This window comes from Ciconia boyciana, chromosome 2 (genome assembly GCF_034638445.1).
Source record: "Ciconia boyciana chromosome 2, ASM3463844v1, whole genome shotgun sequence".
NCBI classification, from domain to species: Eukaryota; Metazoa; Chordata; class Aves; order Ciconiiformes; family Ciconiidae; genus Ciconia; species Ciconia boyciana.
Genome location: NC_132935.1, coordinates 105,430,613 through 105,441,147, shown reverse-complemented (window position 1 = coordinate 105,441,147; position 10,535 = coordinate 105,430,613). Strand labels below are relative to the sequence as shown.

Sequence of the window (10,535 nt, the reverse complement as noted above, 5' to 3'; positions counted from 1 at the left end):
TGTGTAGAAGTCATAACTACTTGATGATGTCCTACTTCTTATATTGACAGTATTAGTTTATATTTTCCAGTGGTCAGCTAATGTTGGTTTCTGATGAAACTTTCTCACTCATGATACAAACTATTGTCCAGCAAGGCAGCCAAAATTGAATTGTTTCCATGATAAATCCCGCCCACATCTGAGATTACACATCACAGCTGGAACTGTGATTTATAACTACTAAACAGCGGAGTCAGCCAAAATGGTTAGAAGTTCAGCAGTGTGGTCTCTGTTCTCACAGCAGCATCTGTACCGAGCCCCAGGCTTTGCAGTGCCATGGGAGAGATGCTGGCCAGGCATCCTGCAGACCCTCCAGAAAAGTCAGCCCTGCCAAGGAGCACAGCTAGTTTAACAGAGCCCCTCCACCACCTTAGCAGGATTAGGGGATAATAATTTTCCTCAGGGGTCACAGTTCATTGTTCCATCACGGACACATTACTGTCAGTCTAAGATACCAGATTACCAACTACCTGCATCACGCAGCCTCTGAGACGGGGCAAAGCACGTATCAGAAATGATAACAACTGCCAAACCAAAGCTATAACCTAAAAAGGGGCAGTTTATATCCAGCCAGATCACCTTCCTGGCAGTTCAGTTTAACAGCCCCTGAGCTTGCAAAACCTCTACTCCATTGGTAGGATTGGCTGTGGCCATTTCATTTGACCCTGAAAGGCTGAAGAAATAAATCCCATTCGGTTCACTGCAAATTCACACACGTGGAAAGCTGCAGTCCTTATCAACGATGGGTTTTCCCCAAGATTAGCTGTTCGCAATGGCAGGAGTTGGAGCTCATTGATGGAAGCGGGAAAGAGAGTGGGGGGAAGAAAGGAGAGACTTTCTTAGTAAGCCTCGAATGTAAGCTGTCCAAGAGTATGATCAATATTACCAGGTCTACAAAAGTAACAGTAGTCTTTAAAATGTGCTCTGGCTAACTTGTTCCTCAAATTTTGCCCTTCAGTCAGGCAGGGGCATTCTGGTTCACTGATCTTGCAGGGTGTGGTGGAACCTTACAAGCCACTTGAGAAAACAAACACCCTGCAGCCTCTGAAGATGTGCATCTCCAAGAGAAATTTCCCCCCCCCCCCTTACAGGAAGGAGGGGGCACAGAGAGCATACTCATCATCCCTCCTTCTGGTGTAATAGCAACTCAGATTGAAACCAAAGGACCTCATACAGTCTGACAAGTTCCTGTGATCATCATAACTATTCTATTCTTCTTCTTCTAAATCATTCTAATAATATTCTTAATAATTCTAAATCACTGTCCTCTACGCAACAGCTACTACTGCAGTATGACTCCTACAGCTATCTTGCTTTTTTCTTTCCTTCCATACAGAAAGTCTAACTGAGCACTGCTGCAGCCCTCTTCATTTCCTCTCCCGAGAGAGGCATAGTACCAGAACTACCAAAAGCAAAATCAAAAGTGGTGTCTTACTATGTTAATAAGGATGATCTGGCAGTGAATATTACACACTCTTAAGTCAGGCCACAACAGGTTTTACCACGGGATGTCAGAAATACAGATTTCTACGCAATGCCAAAAAGCACTTTTGAATTTTTCTCTCTGAAGGTGGTCTTTCATTGTGGCTAACTCCATCTGCATGTCCCACACAGCCACATCACTGAATTTGGCATCCTGACTAACAATGAGTAACACAAAGGCATTCACAGTATTTTCTGGAGCAACTCTACGATATATTTTCCTTGCAGCCACCCTGGGGCAAGCGCGGCAGCAGCACATGGCTGTACTGCAGTGACACCCCGAGGCATCGCTCTGGGCAGGCACACCATGTGCCCTTGCCCTGTCCACACACAAAGCTGCTTCTGCAGCTCTCCCTCATCCCACCAAGTGAGCACCTAAGCTTCAGTATGTAAAATGTTAACCCCCACACAGGGAGTAGGCAGAGAGGAAGCTACCTCTCCTTCACAACACATAAGAACAAGGAGAACCTGTGTCCTTGGCCAGGTATCTGCTTTCTCCAGTCCTTTTTAAATTACAAGATAAACGTCAGCCTGCATCTAGTACTAAACGCAAGGAAAAAAATAAATGGCTTCTGCTACATACTAGACTGATTATAGACCACAGGCTGCTAGCGATGGTGACTCACTGTCTTGAAATGATTGTCTAGGAAAGCCAAACACAGGTTACTCTCTGGCCCTGAGCACCAAACTTGCTCGTCTTCCTTTCCACTAAGGTGTCCAGGCCCAACTAAATACAGGATTTCTTAGGCACCCCATCCACATCCCGAAAACCAGTACCCTCAGCTAAGAGGCACTTTGGAAATTTATACTGCCTTACAAGGTGCTGGCACCTTTAACAGCAACGAGGAATGCAGAGGACAGAGTGCATCAGATGTCTTGGAGGTGGGATACAGGAAAGATGTCCTCTTCTGAGAGTAGGTACCAAAACTCCTGGCAGTTGTCACCAAAATCAACTACCAGCATGTTGTGGAGGATCCTCTTTTGTCTTCTTATTCAAAATAGTATCTAGAGACCTGTGCCCAAGTTTTATAAAATACCTCAGTGCAAGGGATACCTTCTGCCTCCCTCTTTCTCTCCCTCTCTCTCACACATATGTCCATAGATTTTTGAGTACATGGCCCTGTGCCAAGACAAACTCCCATTTCCATTTTCTTCTCCTGACCATACAACTCCTTATTCCTTTCTTGACATCACCTGACCTCAAAAAAAAAAGAGGAGAGAGCACACTTATGCAAATGGTCCAACAATAAGATGTCCCCAGGGGCTGTATGCTATAAATCCATCCCCTGAAGGGAGGCAGCTCCTCTCCCAGACTTTGATTTCCAGGACAAGCAGTCCATCCAGTGCCTGTCCCACTTCCTGATTGCCACAGGTCTCCCAGTGCGACAGGAGCTCCTGCAGCCAGAGCAGGCACCCTGGAACAGGTCCTTCCTCATTGTGAATAGCCCTGAGTTACTTTGTAAAAGGAGATCAACCACTGTTTTGAAAAGATGAGGCCACAAAGGTGGCAACAACAGTTACAGCCAAGCCATGTTACAGTTATTATTTCTCTTAAACCCAAGCCTTTATTCTAAATTGATTTTTGCTTCTGCCCAGGAAATGCCAGATCTTCTCCCCACCTCTGAACAAGGACCAGCTCTAACCTCTACCATTATAATGGACACACATTGGGCAGGGGAGAGACAGTACCCAACAACACTCAATTCCTAACACCGTTTTCCTCAGCACAGTTTTTGAAGTACCACAGTAACACTAAATGACTTCCACACGCAAACACAAGAGCAGACCATGCTCAGGAACCCATAGGAGTAATTTATCAGGCACAAGGGTGAGACAGAAACAAGCCTGCTTAGCATTACTCTTATGCATTTTACATCTCCCCATATTTTTAGGAAGTCCTCCACCCCCTTTCTTACTGAGGCATAAAAGATAGGAGTAGCTTTCTGTACAAACACAAGACCCACTCTAAATAAGCTCCTTACTACTCATAAATACAGAAGAAAACAACTCAGGTAAGATTTCCTCCAACAGTGCCCCTGAATAAAACTGACAGTAGTACTTAATCCAGTTATTCTAGCAGCTTCTATCCACTCTTTCAGCAGAAAAAGAGCTTCAGAAACTTCAGCCCAACCCAAGCACCTCTAATTCCTCTCTCCAGCTGAAAACAGCCCAGCAGCTCCTCTCTCTTCAAATCCCCCTCCTGCTAATAAGCATCACCTGAATGAGCCTCCTGCCACAATGAAGCAGCAACTGCAGCAATTACACCAGGGTTTCTGCTCTCCCATGTCGATTTGTGGGTCTGAAAATTCCCTTGTTTTTACTTTGGGCTGCTGCATCTATAATGCACCCCAAAGTATTTTCAGCCAACTTTTACAATACTTGGAGTTTATCATAGACTTCTAATCCCTTGAATCAAGTGATTTAAAAAAAAAATTCCTCAAAATAAATTAAGTTAGATGGTCCCAGCACTCACAGTTGCAAAGTTTGAAAAGAAGAGCCATTTTGACTAAAAGCTCAGAATTCAAATAAAGACAGACAAAAAGTTCAAAACACTTTAAATTTAATTATTTTATAACTATCCCATGATTTTGTTTTATTTTACTCTAAAGGCTCAAATCCTGTTGTTTATTCTTTTAATGGCTGCAGGCCTCAACAACTGATTACACAACAGGCACTTTAAGACACAAATCTAGAGTTTGAGTGGCAAGCCTCCAACACAATACACATACCCCAGGCGGCTGAAAGCCAGCACTTGTAAAGGGACTTGCTGACATCAGGATGACCCCCCCTGCAGAGAGCAGCTTGGACAAGCAGGACTCCTTTCAAGACTTCAAGCAATTCAGACGTTGATCCCATCAAGCTACCATATGTCAGAAGCAATACACCATTTAATTTTGTCTCCATGCCACAAATTCACTCTGCCATTTTTAAGTCCCCGTTAAATGCCCACTCTTTCCCTTCAGCAATGATTCCACCATTTGTTTAACCCCTAAGTCCCTCATTCTCCTGGATAAGGAGCCATTAAGAGTGTCAAATATGTACACAGATAGAAAGAAATTGAACCTGCACAAGAACTGAACCTCAACAACTGGGACTCTTTTTGGAAGGTCATGTGAGCTTGTACATGGGTCAAAACATGGTATGGGAAACACTTCAAATATTTGCTTTAAAAAATGCAGTTTAAAAGAAGTACCAATCTGTGTATCTGCTTTTGAAATTTTACTTTAAAGGAAAAAGCACTCGCAGATGACTCCAAATTGAGCTCAGCTCTTCAGCAAACGTTTCTCTCTTGGTTTGTCATTGGGTCTGTCTGGGTGTAACAAATTACACCTCTGAGAATCACTCTGATTCAGAGGAGTCCCAAATGGGCTTTGTGGGTGGCCTCAGTGAACTTTCTGGTTGGTCTGTACTTCCCCCAAGGCTTAGCCCTTCCTCCAGAAAAGTTTTCAGACTGACACTGTTCTTCTGCTTCTTTCTCCCAGTCTCTCCCCTGTTGCAAAGAAGACATTGCTTGTTCTTTCAGATCATTCCCCTGAGTTGTTTCCAGTTCTCCAGAGAATATTTCATGACTAAGCCCAGACTCTTCAGTATTCTTCTGAAATTGCCCCTCTTCTTCAGGAAGCTTTTTTTTTTGGCTCTTTCCCATTGCACAAGGACTTTCTCCTTAAGGTTCCCTTGCTTTCCAACACACTGCTCCTGAGATCTCTCCAGGTCTTTCTGAGCCCTCTCCTGTTCCTCTAGGGCTTTCTTCTGAGCTTTCTCTTGCTCACACAGGAGTTCTTTCTGAGCTCTCTCAAGTTATTCTAGGGCCATTTTTTTTGCTTTCTCCATTTTTCCAAGATTTTATTAGCTTTGTTTTGTTCATTCTTAGCCCTCTCCTGCTCCTCTAAGGCTTATTGCTATGTTTTTGCAAGTTCTTTCAGGATTTCCTGTGTGCTCTCTTGTTCTCTGACAGCCCTGACTTGAGCTCTCTCCTGCTCCTCCACAGGTTTTCTTTGTGATAGCTGCAGTTCCTCTAGAGCTGTCTGACCTCTGTTCTTCTAATGCAGCTCTCTGAGCTCTTGCTCTCGTAGGGCCTTTCTATGATCTTTCTCCAGTTCCTTCAGAGCACTTTCCTGAGCCATCTCCAATTCTTCCAGGGCCTTTTTCTGAGCTCTTGCTAGTTCCTCTAGGGCTTTTTCAACTCCTTCTTTTTCTTCCAGGGGTTTCTTCTGAGCTCTCTCATGTTCTTCCTTGGCTCCCTTCTGGTTTTTTTCAGTCCTACCAAAGCCTGCTGTTGAGCTTTCTCCAGTTCCTGCAGAGTCTTCAACTGGTCTCTCTCTTCTTCTTCCAACAACTTCTGTGCATTCTCCTGTTGCTCCAGAACTTTCCATGGGGCTTTCTCCTCTTCCTCAAGCACCATCTGTTGAGTTTTAAACTGCTCTTCCAACTCCATCTGCAAAGCAATCAACTATTGCTCAAGTTCCAGGTACCACACTGCCTCCTGCAATGCTTTTTGTTCCAGACTCTCCTGTTGCTCTGTCACCTCCTGTGGTGTGTTCTCCTGCTCAGCTAACATCTTCTGCTTGACTTGTGTCTGTTCTTTCTTCATGGCCTCTTCCCAGGATTTGTCCTTCTCCTGAGAGCTGTCTTGTTTCTCCAGGGCTGCTTTCTTAACTCTTTCCATATCTTTGGGGGCTTTTTTAGTTCTTAATCCTGCCTCCTTTGGTTCCTTCTTCATCTTCTCTGCTACATCCACAAAGTCATCTTCCCTTTGCTTTCTTTCCTGCACTCTTCTCTGAACTTCTGTTAGCATAGAATTGGTGTCTTCATTATAACCCAGTTGGTAGGCCAGTTCAAGGTTTCTGGCAGCCTTGTGCCAGAGACCCATGAGCTGGAATGCCTCCCCTTGCCAGTGGTAAGGTTGTGGAGAGCCAAGGTTGATTTTTCTTGCTTTGTCACCATCCCTAATGGTTTCAGCAACCTCAGGTAGACACTGGCTCGGCTTACATGTAAGACTGCAAATTTTGGGTTGAACCTGATGGCATCAGTGAACAACTCAACAGTTTTGTGAAATTCACCTGCTCTCAGTGCATGAAAGGCTTCCCTTTCCTTTTCAGTGGCCTGTTTCATCATCTTATTTGCTATCTTCAGGTTGTTGTCTCCTATTTTCTGAAGATCATCTTCAGCCTCTTCAGCCAATCCTTCATTTTCAGTATTGAGTTCACTGTCAGTCTTTGATTCTCCACTGGGCTTTTCCTCCCCCTCAGCTCTACATGGACTTTCCATGTAAAACTGATTCTCTTCTACTGGATATTGCTTCAGATTCCCTACAACAGTCATTATCAGGTTCCTGGGAGGTCCAAAGGTGAACCTGTTCATGCTCCTGGGCATTCTGAAGCTGTGCTTTTTCCTTTTCTTGAGAAGTCAGAAGCTGATCCCTCTCCTCTTCTGCCATGGATTTCCCCACCCTTGGCAATGCATCCAATGATTGCTTTGTGTTTTGTTTCTCATACTTTTTTTGGTGCCTGGCAATTTTCTGGACTCTTCTGTGAACCCCCTTCAACATGTTATTGGTATGTTCATCATAATCCAGCTGGCAGGCCAGTGCAAGGTCCTTGGCAGCCTGCTGCCAGTGACCCAGGAGCCGAAATGCTTTCCCTCTCCACTTGTATGGCTGTGCAGAATTCGGGTTGATTTTTATGGCTTTGTCACAGTCTCTGATGGAAGCATTTGGCTTTTGCAACCGCACAAAAACACTGGCTCAGTTGACATACAAAGTACTAAGCCGTGGGTTCAGTTTGATGGCATCAGTGAAGAGCTGAACAGCTTTTTGAAATTCACCTCTTCCCACTGCATCAAAAGCCACCTTTTTCTTTTTGTCAGCCTGCTTCATCATATTACTGGTTACCTCCAAATTCTCATCTCCCATTTCTGGGGGTTCATCCTCTTCTGGCTCAACCTCCCCTTTGTTGTCTGTCTCCAACTCACTTTCATCCCTCCCCAGCTCTTCACTGTACTCCTCCTCCCTCTCAACCTTTGCCTGAGCCTCAGAATCTAATTTACAAGCCAAGGAAATGTTACAGGCAGCCTCTTTTAAACACCCCAAAAGCTGGAGGGCTTTTCCTCAGTATTTATAGGCCTGTGCTGAACTGGGATTGAGTTTAATAGCTCTGTCACAGTCACTAATGGCTATAGTTGGCTCTTGCAGCTGCAAGAAGACACTGGCTCTGTTAATATGTGAGCTGGCAAAGTGTGGATTCAGCTTGATGACACTGGACAGCATATCAACTGCTTTCTGATTTTCACCTTTAGCTAGGAAATAAAAGGCCTCTCTTGTTTTTTCAATAATCTGCTTCATCATCTCCTCTGATAGCCCTAAATTGTGTCCCTCTTTTTGTTTATTGGTTTATTTGTTTGTGGATCAGTTGTCTTCTCTTCAGCATTTTCCAAACCATGCTCATCCTCATCTTCTTGAAACTTGCCTGCTGCTGGAACTAGCTCCTTTGCATCTGTTTTGCTTGATCCAGATGGCAAGTAATTTTCTGTACTTCTTATGGATTTCCAGAGAAAGCGATGATCCTCAGAGTTTAGAAAAGATGGGTCTGATTTTGCCAGTATTTTCCTTGAAGACATGGTGCTCAGATCCCAAAAGGATGATATTACACAGAATTTGTTGTCACTGAAAGCAGAGGAAGAAAGATAAGATGAAAATCAGCTTGCTTAAGAGCTCTGACTATTAAGTTAGTGCCAGGTATACGTGGCAAGCTTCCCTATTCTTCTTCCTTCTGTTGTCTTGCTGCTGGACCTAATTATGGGGCTAAGGCCAGCTGCAGGGTCCCAATGACTTCAAGAACTAAAATAGAATTTGTCACTTCATATATCGTGCCATCATTGGAATCCTGAGATGGCTTCTTAAAGTCGTATCACACAGGAAGGGGTCCCTGTAATCTTTCTTCTTCTTCAGTTTATTGCACATTTTACGCATCACAGGTATATGTGTGTGCATCTGTGTGTGTGCATGCCTGTTACAAAGAGCAGACATAGGACTGGAGAGTCTATTTATTTGTTTTCACATTTAAACAAAAACATCTTTTATGAGCCACAACCAACATGAAGGCAATAACAGCTGGATAAGAATTTTGTGTTCAGACATGCTTTGGTCAAGTATTTTCCCTTGCAAATGAAAAATGAAAACTAAACACCTTGTCCAATAACACATGCCTATGGGGAATATGAAGACCAAAAAAACTGTGCAGCACAGTTGCATGGGGTATCCTTTGTTAGGACATTTTCCAAAATTTTGTAAAACTAGCTTTTTCTAAAGTTTATACATTTGCTTCTCAGGAACAACTTTATAGCTCCAAAGGTCATTGGAGGGACAATTTAGCTGCATCCAGAAGAGCCAAGAAATCTTCTTGACACACAGAAAAATCTTAGACTTATTGAAAAGATTCTCAAGCTGTGTCCTTGAACATCCTTACTTAACTTTCATGCTAACTGGGGGCTGATGAGCCTCCTTTTCAGTTGGAGCCCCTGGCCGACGCTTGTTCTTAGAGTGGATTTGGCTCTAAGGCATCCAACAGGTTCCATCAGGCTGGGCTAGCACTGTATGGTGCTAAAGGCAAGCAACTACTCTGCTCTCGTACGGCTCACAAAGTTTTTTAATGCTTCTTTTCAGATAAAAAGTTTGTTCTTTTTTTTCCCCCCATTGTTCCTAAAAACCACCTGTTTACATCTATCAATTTCAGTGGCTTAGTATCTTGTCCGTGCTGTGAACACCCAGGTCTCAGTCGTTGTTTCTTTCCTTTCACCCTTGCTTCTGATCTTCTTGATGTTCTTCTTCCCTTTTCTGAAACACCAAGTTCTGGTATCCTATTTTTTAACCCATGTTTTTCTTCACACACCACTGACTTGTATGTTAAGTCCATACATCTTACGGACTTGCAAAAAACACGTGGACTTGAGGCTACATTGCTTTTGTTTATTTCAGTCCTTGAACCACCCTTTCTAATTTTGCTAACAAGTCAACTTAGAATTATGTTTGCACAATCTCTGCAATATTGATCAGTGTATGGATAGCAAAATCCAGCAAACCCAGAGCAAAAATGAACAGTCCAGATAGGCTCAAGAATTAACACTGATGCAACAGAAATTTGTTTAACCTGCCACATCTGGAGAACCCAAACAAAATACAGTTAACCTCAATAAACTAAATCTACTCTTTTGTACACCTCTTTTGCTGAAAAAAGCGGTCTGTGGCTGTCACTGTTTTGAGGCTAATAATGCCATCTAGTGAGAGAAAAGGCTCAATGTCCTATTTACATTCTCTTACAGGTACAATACAGAACATTTTAGATCTATCTATTGAAATGGTTGCATGAAAAGTGCACTACAGGAAATAAAATGTCTTCTCATGAGGCCACTTTTTTTTTTTAAAGCAAGACATTAACTGTTTTTTCAGCAACACTTGAATATTTATTTGTATGGGAAGATTGTATTATCTCTTCTGGACTTGTCTATTATACATATATATTAAAAAAATTAATGTAAATAGATTTTTTTTCTTATGGAACATTTTTCAATAAACAATAAATTTTTCACTGGTTTGCCTTTAAAAAGCTATCTGACAACCGATTACAATGATGATTGATCAGATAAAAACATGTTTCAAAGGTGATTTTGTTTCTGTTGTTTTGCCGACTCCAAGAAAGGCTGGCAGACACTCTGTCTGCCTGTTTAGTACTTTTTTTAAATCCATATGTTACCATCATGCACTGAGAAATCGAAGTGAAAATATGAAATACACATTTATGTATGCAGCCAAAAATTCCTGGGCTAACACATCCAAAGAAATCTTAGGCCAAGGTTGAAAGTCCTCAACTTCCATGCAGACAAAAATGTCCAGAGAATATGCCTGCAAGAAGAATGGAGGTAGAGATGCCTTAATTATCTGTAAAGACCTCAAATAAGTCAGATGCTTCTCAGATATAACCCCTTTGAACTGCTGCATCTCATAGCACAAGAAACACCAC

At 42.8% G+C, this 10,535-nt stretch overlaps 1 pseudogene; it reads right to left on the bottom strand.

The window, feature by feature from the left end:
• Positions 1-6,772: 6,772 nt before the first annotated feature.
• On the bottom strand, positions 6,773-8,136 carry LOC140647240 (hsc70-interacting protein pseudogene; annotated as a pseudogene).
• Between the last annotated feature and the right edge of the window lie 2,399 nt (positions 8,137-10,535).